This window comes from Carlito syrichta, unplaced genomic scaffold (genome assembly GCF_000164805.1).
Source record: "Carlito syrichta isolate Samal-C Ts95f unplaced genomic scaffold, Tarsius_syrichta-2.0.1 Scaffold297653, whole genome shotgun sequence".
In the NCBI taxonomy this organism is placed as follows: Eukaryota; Metazoa; Chordata; class Mammalia; order Primates; family Tarsiidae; genus Carlito; species Carlito syrichta.
This window is the reverse complement of record NW_007241749.1, coordinates 239,073-253,834: the sequence shown is the minus strand read 5'-3', so window position 1 is coordinate 253,834 and position 14,762 is coordinate 239,073.

Here is a 14,762-nt window from a genome sequence, read left to right as displayed (position 1 = left end):
GCTGAGGAGTGACTGAGGTTAGAATCGCCTCAGGGAAATAGCAAAGTTCAGTACTTTAACTAAAACTTAGTTTGCTTACTCAAATTCTAAAACTTCAACCTGTTGGAAATCACTTTTTCTTTTAGACCTGGAAAGAGTCCCGTCACTGTGGGAAGGATTGAGCTTGCCCCAAGGATTGTTGGGATCTATATTAAGTGATACATTAAAATAAATGCAAATTAAGTAACATAGGTCTAGGCCAATAAGTCACTCACAAAATGAGTTCTCCTCAAGCCTTCTGTGGTGCGCCAACATTTTTTTAGTACATGCATTGCTCTAATTTTTCTGTAACAAGGCCAGGATACAAAATCTTGTCCCACTGTAGATGTCACAAACCCACTGCAGTGAAGAATTCATACTGGGTTTGACTGATTGTTCACACTAGAAACAACTCACAGAGAGCTGAGTAACTGACAAAAAGAATCATGTCCTTTCCCCCGCCACCACAGAAAGTGATGAGGGATTCCCAGATATCTCCCAGCGCTGCCTCTTACTCTCACATAGTAGCCAGAGTATGCCGCTTTACCCAAGCAGGTCCTGTTGTTTCATTTTCCTGGGCCATCTTTGCAGACTAGAGGAATGCTACCACCCTTCCTCCAGTCCTCTCTCATTCTTTTACTCACACTCAGCATGGGCAGGCACCTCTCCTCTGAAAATATTTGGGGCTTCTCAGGCTCCCTGGACACCTAGTAGCACTCTGCTGTCATTCCACCACAGAGTCTGTGTTGGCACTGCCTGTGACTGTACATCTCACCCCCATGAGCACATGGTGACAAAAAGACCCTGGAAGGCAGAGGTTGGGTAGAATCTGCCTTTAAGGCATACCATCTGGTATAATCTGTGATTTACAATAGGTATTCTGTGATTATTTATTGAGCTGAATTAAGCTGGAAAATGAATAGAAGTCTAAGAAGGAATAATCGAGCTACTGTGTGCTATCTACCTCCTACTCACTCTAAATTTCACTCAAATTTGATTAGCTGCCAGAGGTGTCCCCCGCAACAAATGCAAGCATGAATGAACCTAAAAGACAAGTAGACTTAAAACACCGATCCCAATACCAAACACATAGAAAGTGCTTGGTAATCTTGGCTGTTCGCACGTCTTTCTTGGCATTTAAACATAAACTATCTTGCCATACGTCATAGCATGTTCCAGATTCTTGTTCCTTCCACTCCTCATTTCTCCTGACCCCATAGCTCTTCCCTATCTACCTGAATTCCCTGGTTCAAGTGATCACAGATTAACTGAAATCCTCATTTCTGACAATGTAGTCTGATCTCCTTCTGTGATGTCTTCACTTTTCTCCATGTTCATCTCTGTTCCATCTTCTGATTTCAGAATTAGGTCTCAGCCCTAAGAGAGGTTTCTCTGCAGAGTAAACCTCCACCTCCAAAAAGAAAGAAAGAAAGAAAGAGGAAATAAAGAAAGAAGGAAGGGAAGGGAGGAAGGGAGGAAGGAAGGAAGGAAGGAAGGAGGAAAAATTCTGTGGCACAATGAGAAGAAAACTGGAAGTGAAGAAGGCTCTTCATGTTGTCAGCACCACTTTCTCTCAAAGTGAGCAGCTTTAGCAGGTTTGATTGAAAGATGAGGATACACAGAAGACAGAAAAAAACACTGAAGCAGTGAAGCAATGAACCACTGAAGCAATGAACACCAGACATCGAGGCAGTATCTATTGTTGCACATCACTGTGGACCATAACAGAATCTTTCTATCTCAAAGTCCAGTACAGGTAGAAATAGCAAATTGTATAACCCCAATAAATCAGGCAGTTCCTAACAAATATATACATTCGCTCACCCTTAACTTCAACAATTCCACTTACCCCGAATGTACATTTTAAATAATACAAATAGACATATGCATTGTTATTTGTTTCAGCATTATTTTGCTTCATAAAAACGCTAATTTGGAAACTACTAAAGACTCCAGGTTTCGGGAGAATTGTGGTATCAATTATTTTGGATACAAATCGTAGATGCAACTGTAGGAAAGGATGAGGAAGATTTCTGTGAACTGATGTGAAGCAATTTCCAAAACATATTTATTGTAAAGTTGTTTTAAGCAAATTTAAAAACAGCATATGAATATGCTACCTTTCAAAAACAAATAAACAGAAATAAGAAAGCATGCCTGTATAGCTTTATCTTCACCAACAGAAGCACCCATCAGAAAACGCCAGTGTTAGCTACCTACAAGGAGTGAAGATGAATAAAGCAGCAGGGGTGTAAGAGGAAGTACACCTTTTTGTATAATTTTGACTTTTAAAATCTGTATTTTTCAGAAATGTCATGTCACAAAAGATGAAGTAAGGCTATGAAGATATTCCAGATATGACAACTAAATACGATGCTTCATCCTTTCTGGGTCTTTATAGGTTAAAAAATGCCATAAAACTATTGAGTCAATTGATGAAATCCAGACTATAAAAGGTGGATTGGAGAAAAGCACTACATTGAAAACTGCATTATGTTTGTGTGCGCAAGAATATCCGTATTCTTAAGAAACATTTAATACATTTTTCAGGGGTAAAGGGCCATAGTATATGAAATATATTCTGTATTGTTCAGAAAAAAGAGAGATGGAAAGGTACAGAGAGAACTAGAGAAACAGTGAGCGAGAGAGCGCAAATAAGATTAGGTGAATCTGGAAAAAGAGTTAAAGGGCATGTCGTCATTCTTTGTACTATTTTTATTCTTGCCATTCTGGTAACATTTAGCAATATTTCCATATAAATTAAAAGAAAAACAGAGAAGGGGAAATCTGGGGAAATATTTTTGTTTTGTTTTGTTTTGGTCACAGACTGCTGTCTAATAAATACTCTTAGAATAATAATAATAATAATACGTGGCTACCACTTGTTATGTGCCTACTATGCCCCAGACCCTGGAATAGTGATTTTACATATATTTTCATTCATACTCATAGCAACCACTTAGTGCAGCTTCCTATTTTCTGCTCTATCTTCTATTACTTTTAGATCATCTTCGAATGTCTGGAATAACTACTGTTATTTGTAGCTTCACATTAAAAACTTGATTCTAATCGCAGATATGTAGATGTGCCCCCAACCTGTTAAAATAAAGAAGTATTGCAGCCATTAGCTGATTCTCAATGATAAGCAGCAATAGATAATAGTATAGCTAAGGTTATTATTTTTCACTTCCACCGTCCAAACTTCTAAGCCTATAGCAAGCCCTATTTTTTGTTAAATCCTTTCATTTTAACTGTACACATTAAAAACTCTGAGATAACCATGCTTTTTATTCATGGATTCCTCCCTCTAATCTCCAGGAAGTTATTAGAAACTGTATCGGTAGTACCTTGCATTTAATCATTCTATCCCTCCAAAATATTTCCTTTCAAAAACCAGAGGTTGCATTCTACCTCCTTCTAGCAAATTGCAAATGAAGCCGGTCATTTGAAAAGCTCCACATGAATAAATGTGCTGTTAGGAAAAAAGAGAAAGATGGGTCTAGAAGAACCCAAATATATTGTATCATCTGGTTTCCTGCTTCTATACAAGACTGCAACTTAATACAAATCTTTAAAAAACCCCCAAGACACACCATTTTCTACTTCCATAGTTATCTTTTAGCCTGACTCTAAGTGTATCAGGAAAAAAAATTAACTTAGCCCTAAGGAATACCTCTGCTTCCTTGGTTTATGAGATTAAGTCAGTTTCCTCCACTTTAATATAGCTTTTAAATAACTGATTATACGATTCATTATTTATGTAGCTGATAATATAATTCATTATTTGACCACATAATTACCACTCAACTATCAGAGATGAGTAGAGAAATGAAATCTCTGGTTTCAAAGACATTTTATTATATTAGTAATAACGATAATGGGTTTAACGCTCTGACCCCATGAGATGGAGAACTTCAGTAAAATATATCGTGAAATAATAAACATTAGCATTCCATCAACCATTGAGCTTTGCGGTCATCTTGCTGGATGAGAACTCCTCTGCTTTACAGATGAGGATTCCGAGGCACAGAGAGAAACTTTGGCACCCTAAGTCCCCAACGGAGATGGCGTCAGACTTACCTCCCCTGAGGCTGTGAATGGCCACCTCCCCCTCTAATTATTGCACCCAGAGTCATTATGTTCATTAAGGACTCTCAAACTAGCTGTTCGTCATGCAAAATCTTCAGCAAGTGGTATCTTTTCCTTCTATGTTATATTTTCTATTCTATATTCTATTCGTAAAAAAATACTAGAGCAGACCCATTTAATTTTAATTAAGATGCACGAATGGATTGCAACCCATGGTTCATTCTAAGAAGTCAGACCCAACTCAGGTCTTACTTCCTCCTAGGGGATTTTTTTGACCACACACTTTTTTTTTTTTAACCACACCATTAGTTGTTACATTCCACATGCTTGTTGAAAGAACCAATGACAAATGAGTGAATGGTCTGGGGAAAGCCACCCAAGAGAGTCCAACCTTGGGTGATGCTTTTCTGAATCCAGGAATTCCATCCGAGGGCTTGCCTGTTCTGAGCCTGTCACGCTCCAGGAACTCTTGCTAGGGACGCGACTGTGGACAAGTGGCTATGGTCTCCTCCACAGGAAGCTGCAGTCTCTCCCCAGTAAAGCCAAGGAGTACAAGCCACATTCATCCACCTGATCAAGTGACATGCAGGCTGGTAGATTATTAGACCATCCTCGGAAGAAGAAGGGAGCCAAGGACCTTAGAACAGCACGCCAGTCTAAACCATGCTTCCCCTGCAGCCCTGGAGACCCCTTCATCCTCTCCTCTGGCTGTTCTAGTTCCCTTCTGTCCCTTCCGACACACTCTTCTCACTCCTTGAACTTGTTTTCCCTCCACGAGTAACGAAGTAGAGATTTCATTACTTGAGATTCAACTTAGATTCCACTCTTTCTAGAAAGTGTTCCCCAGTTCCTCTGAGAAATTAGAAATAGAGAATGTTTCCCTTTTCTCCTATGGTGACTGGGACTTGCACGCTGCATTATGTCCTCGCTTTGGTCTGCCATTCGACTAAACTTTTCAGTCTTTACATAGAGGATAGAGATGGTATGTTATCTCCCGCCTCCTCTTGCTGACAATATTAGACATGCATGCCCGAAAGTGCTCCCTGACGTGATACTGCACGTTGTTCAGAAGGCTTGTCTCATAAAGCATGATCAGACTTCTCCCCAGAAAGTTCCACGTCAAAGCCCACGAAGTCACGAGGCCCAGTCATAGCTCACCACAGCCTCGACTGCCCTGGACTTAAATGATCCTCCCACCCCAGCTCCCCTAAGTAGATGGGATTACAGGAAAGCATTATTATTGATGGGTGATGAGCTAACCGCCCAGCATGTACATAGAAGCCAATACTATGGCACCAGCTTTTGAGAAAAGAAGAGGCTACATTGCAAGACCAAACGGCAAGGAAACAGGAGGCAACACTCAAATCTCCCTTCCGGTTCTGGGCTCTGAAGGCAGGTTTTGTGGGCAGAGAATAACTATGAGGGCGATAGGACCATGCAAGGAAGCATGATCTCGTTGGGTCATGCAAAGATGCTCATAGGTTTTTACTGCAATAAAAAAAAAACACAGCACCTCTTGCTTGTTAATTTGGTCTCTGGTTCTCAATCTGAGTTTTTAAGTTCCGCGTATAATTGACTTTTTTGTTCCAGCTGGCTCTGAAATTGCTAATCAGGCACTGCGTGGTTCATGTGTACATGCTCAGGTTATGTGTCTTGTAACCTGCAGTCTTTTGCAACTGAAAAGCAACTCATCATATTTGGCTATTTTTTGTTACTGACCAAGATGAACCAGATTGAACTGGTCCTGCAGTTACACTACACTCCTCTTCCCTCAGCCACCCTGAGGAGCCTAAGACTCATCCCAGGGACTAATGCCCTCAAAGCTGACCTATTCTTGATCCCCCAAGCTTGATGATGGGCCATGAGTTCTAGAGGGCAAAGCCTTCCTTGTCTTCTCACTTACTCTAAACATTCCTTGGATCTTATTCTAACTGGAAGATGTTTCTCCCTGATGACTCTGTATCCCCTCACCCTCTCCGGTGGGAGCTATGTTTCTCTGGCACCCATGTCCCATGGGACAATCTCCCCTTGCATATTACATTTGCTTCCCTTCTCCCTGGCACCCCTGCCCTCTGAGGGACACTACATCAGACTATCACCCATTTCCCCACTTCTGGTACCAACATCAACTCCCCTCCTGGTCACTCCCTCGTTCACTGACAATTCTATCTCTTGGACCTTTCTTTCTCTCCACCATTACTCCTACTATAATTCTTGGTAACTGAAAACTTTTGATTAATCCATTTAACATCTGGCCTTCACCTTCTCACCGCCAAGGAGTGTGCCTTCTATCCTCTATCAGCCCTCCATCTCCAATGATTTCAAAGCCAGAGTTGCTGTGTTATTAGTAGATCATTAAAGCAATTTTTATATTACATGAAATAGAATGAAATGAAAGAGGAAATATCTGGGTGCATTGCCATCAGTAAGGATAAGAATTGTTTGGTGAAACTTTGTTTCAGTTTTATATGTGTCAACATATAAAATGCATCTCTCCTATGTTTAGTCATGATCACAAAGGTTTAGAAACCATGGCTATAAGCATACACATTATCAACAATTGCACTCGATCTGGTGTTCCTATTGCAAGCATCTTACCTTCTAACCACCACTTTCTGTCTCTGGCTCCCTCTCTCCAGTATCCCAGCTCCAGCAATTCTACAACCACAGTAAGGCTTCCTCTCCACTAGCCTTGACCATTTTCAGATTCTTTGTCCAACTCAGGTAGAGGTACCCAACTCCCCACTTTGCCTGCCTGGGAGTCCACGGTCGGTGTTCACAGCTGCCCTCTACATGCTGAGATCTTCAAGGACAGAAGCCACATACCAGTTGTCTCTTCATCCCAGTTGACTTCATCAACACCGTGCCTGGCACACAAAAGATGCTGGAACATCTTTGTTAAATTAGCAAGGGGCTGTTAAATTTACATGATTGAGTCCTACTGAGCAGGCTGATACAAGCCTCTATCATTTGCGTTTAAATCTGTTCATCACTAGACTCACATGCCAGTTAATCTCCCCCATCATTACTCCTCTAATTTCTGCTTTGCAGAGATTTATTCCCATAGTTTAATGCAATAAAGTCAAGATGGCAGAGAGAGATTCTCAATATTCCACTATGCCATGAGGAAAATTTCCATGAGCAATTTCAATAACTCTCCAATCATACAACTAGAGTGAGAGAAGGAAAACTCTCAACATCTGTCAAAAGATTAATAAGTTTTTATATGCAGATCAAAGCTGTCAGGTATAGTTCATTAGAATAATAAATCTATTAAATCTTAGAAGAATTAACATCTCATTATCTCACCCTTGTTATAAGAACAAGAACAAGAGTATTACTATCTCGATGACTTTAAATAACTCTTACCATTTAATGTGTAAGAGTTATTTAAAGTCATCGAGATAATAATATTCACCTCACCCTCCATCCCCCAGAGTTAGATATATATATAAAATGTATATGTACACACACATATGCATACACAATATACAAATATTTGTCTATACATCAAATTGGACATTAGCATTTAAAGTTAGTATCAGAATGTCAATCCTAGCTATGAGATGCTGATAGAAGGCTTCATTTTCAATGGCTCCTCACATTTGATTCATTTGTGGCTGTACACTTTCTTTCCTAACTACCTTTACTATCACATTTGGCATCCAATTAAAACCTAAACAAAGATTCAAAAGGTAGCAGTAAAAAAGAGCACTGGATAGGGAGTTCAGAAACCACTGCCTACTGGGCTGGTCTCCCTCTCTGACTCACTAAGGGAGCCTAGTCAGTTCTCTGCTTGGAAGGTTCTTTTGCCTCATTCAAATCTGAGCACCAGTATACCAGATTCCTTTATGAGTATATGCCCTCACTAAACCTTAAAATCTTCAAACCTTAAGAATAGAAAGCATCTATTATTGAGAAAATATTATGTCGCAGGTACTAAAATTATGCCCTCATTTTAGTACCTGCGACATAACTGTTTCTCAATAAACATTTGTTGATGGGGAAAGGAGAACCTATTCGGCAAATGGTGTGGAAAAACTGACTGATCACAGGCAGAAGCATGAAACAAGACCCCTACCTATCACCACACACAAAAATCAACTTTAAATGAATCACAGACCTAAACGTAAAACCTCAACTGTAAGACTCTTAGAAAATGCAGGAGACACCCTTGTGGAAATTGGAACTGGCAAACAGTTCCTGATCAAAACCCCAAGTGCCCATGCCATAAGAGATAAGAAAGACAAGTGGGACCTCATCAAACTGAAAAGCTTCTGCAAAGCAAACGAAACCATCAGGAGAGTAGGGACCCAGCCCACAGAATGGGAAAAAATATTTGCCAACTGTATAACTGACAAAGGCCTCACGTCTAAGATCTACAAGAAACTCAAACATGCCGAAAAGAAAAAAACAAATAGCCCCATTAAAAAGTGGGCAAAAGACATGAATAGGCACTTCTCAAAAGAAGATATATGGGCAGCCACAGACACATGAAAAGGTGCTCAGCCTCACTCATCATCAGAGAAATGCAAATCAAAACCACACTGAGATACCACCTAACCCCAGTAAGAATGGCCATCATTAAGAAAACAGCAGATGCTGGTGAGGATGCAGAGAAAAAGGGACGTTTCTATACCGCTGGTGGGGATGCAAACTAGTACAACCTCTTTGGAAGACAGTGTGGCAATTTCTGAAAGAACTAGCAATTGACCTTCCATATTGACCCAGCAATCCCCCTATTGGGAATATACCCGGAGGAACTCAAATCATTCTCCAAATAAGGTACCTGCACACGCATGTTTGTTGCAGCACTATTCACAATAGCAAAAACATGGAACCAACCATGCTGCTTATTGAAGCTGGACTGGATTTAAAAAATGTGGTACATGTACACAATGGAATATTACACAGCTGTAAAGAAGGACAAACATACGGACTTTGCAGCAACTTTGTTGGATTTGAGTCAATCATACTCAGTGATCTATCACAAAAACAAAGAACAGAGTATCATATGCTGCCACTCATAAGCAGACCTTGAACAATTATAATAATACTATAAGAAAGGGATTAGCAGTAGTAGGAAACTACCAGAGGAGCGGGGGTGGGATTGGCAGTTGAGGGAAACTACCAGGGGAGGGAGGGGCACCCCTCATCAACAAGGGTACCTGCATAATGAACATTTGTATACCTAACCCTGAAATGTATCCCACATCTTAAAAATTAAAACTTTTTTCAAACTTTGTTGAATGAATAACAAAAAAAAAATGTGTCTCTCTTAATTGACTCTGGTATATCGTAGGTACTCGATACACGTATTGACTTTACTGAAGCAATTGGAATCAAATGTTTTGTTTTGTTTTGTGAGTTGGAGTCTCACTCTGTCGCCTAGGCTGGAGTGCTGTGGCACCCTCACAGCCACCCCAGCGTCAAGCCCTGGGCTCCGGCGATCCTTTCACCTCAGCCTTCCAAGTAGCTGGACATACAGGCACGTGCTACCATGCCCAACTAATTTTTTGAGTTATTGTAGAGATAAGGTCTCGCCAAGTTGCCCAGGCTGGTCTCGAACCCACAGGCTCAGGCAATCCACTTGCCTTGTCCTCCCAAAGTGCTGGGATTACAGGCTGAGCCACCGAGCTCGGTCAGAATTTTTATTTTTATCCCAGTTGAGAAATCCGGCATTCAGGATGGTTCAATAACTGATTCCAAGCCACACAGGTTATAAGTGCTAGAGCTGGGATTTGAACAGAAGCCTGCCTAGCATTTGCCCATTCCACTACATCAGTCTGCCTCAGCAAGAGTCCCTATATTGCCTCAGTCCCTTTACAGGCTGCATAAGTGTTATTGATTGACTGCTTGACTGCATCACCAACCCATTGGAATGTTTCCAGAGCACCAGTAGTACTCATCAGGAGAAGCAAAGTATCGCTGTATCGTTCAACTCTCTGGCAGGACATCTGACTAATGAGTGCAAACCTTCCCTAGGATATCTCAAAATGCCCTACAAAAGGTAAGAGGACACTCTTTTCCTTAGGAAATGCTCACAGCGTGGATAAGAAGCCACCGAGAGAAAGAAGAAAGAGACTCCACTCAGGGTGACATCATCTCACCACGATCCCCTCCCACAGGCATCAAGAAAAGAAGCATTCATGACACTTCTAATGACTCCTCTGGATCCCAGAAATGGGCTGCTCAATCAATGTGGCTGAAACCAGCATGGCCATCACACATTTATTAAACAGATAACATCATTTCATTCTACCTTGTCAGGTAATGTTATGTCTAACACAAAGAGGTGTCCAAACAATAATAAACAGCTGGAGAGGAGAAAAATGGCTATGTCACTCCACTGTGTAGCATCCTAATGACGAAGCCAATCTCTAAAACAGATTACAGACGGGGTTTGGAAAGCTATGGCTGACCCACTTGGCTGATTTTCTTTGTTTCATTTTGTTCAGTCTTGATAATGGTCTCATCAACGCCCCTCCCCCCACCCCACTCAAACTCTGTCCCCTTCGATGGTGCAGCTTATGGATGGGCACCTTGTCTGCAGAAATAGCACCGTTTTTATTTGGGTTGGCTTCTTTGGTGCCAAAGCGTTCATTCTTCTTGAAGTTGATCTGGTTACACCTTCGTAATCCCTGCGTGTCTCTCCTCTGAGTTTGTAGGTTGAGTTTTAACTAAGACATTTTGGAGAGTTTTACTCTCTTCTTCCAAGTAGCAGACTAGCCTCACACAATCCTTCAACAATGGTCACCCTGCACATTAGACGCTGGGCAGTGAGACAGAATATCTCTCCAAGTATCATCCTTTCCCATTTGCAAATGATACACAGTCTGTGTCTACTAATTGTTTCTTCCCCAATAAAATTGTCTGCTGGCAAAGAAAATTTTTTCAGAAAAATTCAGTAAGACACTTTAGGCAACCCAAGAACTTGACCTTAGCAATATTACTTTTTCTTTGTTTTTACTAAAAAGCTTTTATATCAATTAGTTTTATTTTTAATTTTAATGTATTTGAAATAGTTCAGGAGGAACTCTCAATTAAAGATGGTGGAATAAATCTCTCCTACCCCAATTTTCTCTCTGAAAGCAATAGAAAGCAACAAAAAGAATAAAAATTGGAAATTGAAGAAGGAGCTCTACCCTTGCAGAAGGAGTCTAAGTATATACAACCCAGATGTTAAAAAGAAATTATTCTCTTTATTTTTCTCTTACAATTAAAACCCCACCCAAAAAAGTAGTGAAAATTTGCTACACGGATGGCAAATAAGCATATGAAAAGACGTTCCACATCATATTTCATTACAGAAATGCAAATTAAAGCAACGGTGATATAGCACTACAAACCTACTAGAATAGCTAAAATCCAGAACACTGGCAGCACCAAGCGCTGACAAGAATATGGAGCAATACAAACTCTCATTCATTGCTGTTAGAAAAGCAAAGTATTACAGCCACTTTCTAAAACAGTTTGGCAGTTGCTTACAAAATCAAACATGCTCTTATCCTAGGACCCAGCAATTGTGCTCCTTGGATTTACTCTAAGGATTTGAAAACTTATGTCTACTCAAAAACTTTCACACAGATGTTCATAGCAGCTTTACTTATAATTGCCCAAACTGGGAAGCAAATGAGACATCCTGCAGTAGGTGAATGGATAAATAAACTGTGATGCATCCAGACAATGAAATATTATTTAGCACTAAAAAGAATAAGCTATCAGCCGGGCTCGGTGGCTCAGCCTGTCATCCCAGCGCTTTCGGAGGCTGAGGTGAGTGGATTGCCTGAGCCCGCGGGTTCGAGACCCGCCTGGGCAACTTGGCGAGACCTCATCTCTACAATAAAATCAAAAATTAGCCGGGCGTGGTAGCACACGCCTGTAGTTCCAGCTACTTGGAAGGCTGAGGCGGAAGGATTGCTGGAGCCCAGCAGGTCGAGGTTGCAGTGGCCGGGAGTGTGCCACCGCACTCCAGTCTAGGTGATGGAGTGAGACTCCAACTCAAAAAAAAAAAGAATGAGTTATCAATCCATGAAAAGACATGAAAGAAGTTTAAATGCATATTACCAAGTGAAAGAAGCCAGTCTAAAAAGGCTGCATTCTGTATGGTTCCAACTACATGAGATTCTGAAAAAAGCCAAACTATGGAGAAAAAGACCAGTTGCTTCTAGGAGTTTCGGGGATGGGGAATCAATAGATGGAGCCCAGAACATATTTAGCACGGTGAAATCATTTTGTATTATACTATACTTTTGCCCAAATCCATGGGATGTACAGCACCAATAGTGAAACCCGATATAAACTATAGACTTTGAGTGAGAACGATGAACCAAGTTGGTTCAAAAGTTTTAAGAAATGCACCACTCTGGTGGAGGAGTTGATGTGGAGGAACTTTTGCCCTTTGTGGGTAGGGATTAGTGGGAAGTCTCTGATTTGCTATTTAATTTTGCTGTGAAACTAAAACTGTCCTTAAAACATATTTTTTAAAAAGAAATTATCGTTATCTTTATTTTTTTTCTCTGACAACTAAAATTCCAGCCGATTAAGTGGTAGGAAATTAATCTCAGTTGATTCTGGTTTCCCTCAGACTACCCCTAAGATTATGTCTAAGTTCTCAGGTTTGTGTAATACTCAAGAGATGAGTGTTTATATCTTGTTGTATATAGAGAAGGGAGGGAAATCAGGAGAAGCAACCTGAAACTGGATTCATCCATCCACAGACAAAATTAGGTGTAACAATTTGGTGAAATTTAGATGAACTTATGAAGAGACACTGACAGTAAACATATTGATTCAGCTTTTGGAAGAAAGTAAGAAGACAGACAAGTTGTTAATTAACTCATTTCTCATACTGAGGGCTCAGTGGGCTACTGTTTAATAATGAAAACCAAGAAATAGAAGTTTGAGTATATTATTTATAAAGCATAAAAATAATCACATATGGACTTCTGGTCAAGTCACAGAACCTAGGGTGCTTGTAAAGATGCAGCGATTGGAAGGTGAGAGGGAGGTGTGAGATTCCCCAAAAGGTAGAAACAAAGCAGGTCAAAAGTCAAAGGTCAGAGAAGCAAATGGCAGTAAAAGGAGATACATCTGCTCTAATTATTGCAGTGTTCATAGTGAGACATCAGTAGATACTGCCAGAGTTTATAAATCAAGGAATTTAGAATTAAATATATTATTATGTTTATCTGAAAAAACAATAACAACAAAACAGAAACAAGACGACAATATTAACACCAAAACTAAAAACAGAGCATGAACTGTCCAGGCTCTCAGAAAGAATACAAGCACATGCGCAAAGCAAATAAAACACAAAACATATAGCCAAAATGCAGAAGACACACTAAAAATAGAGGTTAAAAGAATGTCACAAATATAACTGTCATATCAATAAATGTTAATAAGATAAACTCATCTTTTAAAAGAAAATATTTCTCAGATTTCATAAAACATAAAATTCATCCACGTGCAGTAAACAAAAGACACAAATAAAAGATTAGGAAATTTTGGAAGAAAAGTGATAGCTAGCAATACACAAGCACATGGAAACAAAACGAAGTCCAGAGTCAGCTATTAATATTAGTCCTCGCTGAATGCAAAGCATAAAGCCGTAAGTGAAATGAACTGTACTTAATAATGATAGACGGCACAATCCACAATGCAGGTCTGTCATAAATCTTCACACAAGAAGACATAAACATTTATGAAGCAAAAGCCACAGGAAAGAGACGAAAATACAAAACCAGTAAGGTGTTATTCTCATTGGTCTCTCATCATCAAAAATAAAGTAGAACAACAAGCATATTACATCTCTAAATTACATGATTAATATGTTAGATTTAATTAGATATATCAAAATCTACATCATAAAATGATAGCATATCATCTTTTTTTCAGATGTCCAAGGAACATTATTTTTCATCAGCCATATATTTTGCCACAAAAAAGTTTTAATATACCCCACAAATTAGCTTTATTTTATCTGATCTCTCTGAGAGTATTATAAAAATTTAGAAGTTAATAGTGCAAATAATCTAAACTATTATGCCACTAATATTTTCTGAAAATTTCTTTTTAAATAATCTTTAGCTGAAAGGAAAAATCAAAAGTCAAATTGCACAATATCTAGAAAATACTAATATTGCTAGCAACATCAAGATTTTAGTGCTGCAGTTAGCTGACAACATTTGTAGGAAAATTCATAGCTTTAAAGTTTAAATTTCCAAATATAAAATAATTGAGTTAGTAATTAAAACTGAAAAGATGAAGAAATAAACAACAAAATAATTCAAAGAAACCAGTGTAGAAATTAAGTTAAAAAATTAAAGCAACAAATTAATAGGACAAAAGAATACTATTTTTAAAAGTATATATCTAAGTGCTTTATTTTCCTTGGGGACAAAATGTACATAAAGAAAAAACAAGTAAAGAATAAACTTATAATATTAGAAAAGACTTGAGAGTCATATGTGAGTATTTAAGGAAAAATTAAAAGAATCACAAACAAAAGCTTTGTTTATTCGTATATTAAAATGTTTGCAGATTGAAGTCGAGTGGTAACATAAGAACCTGTAAATAAACAGTTTCTCCCTGAGAAAGGACAAGATATCTAACAGATCAATTACTATAGGAACATCAGGAAAAGTTGTCAT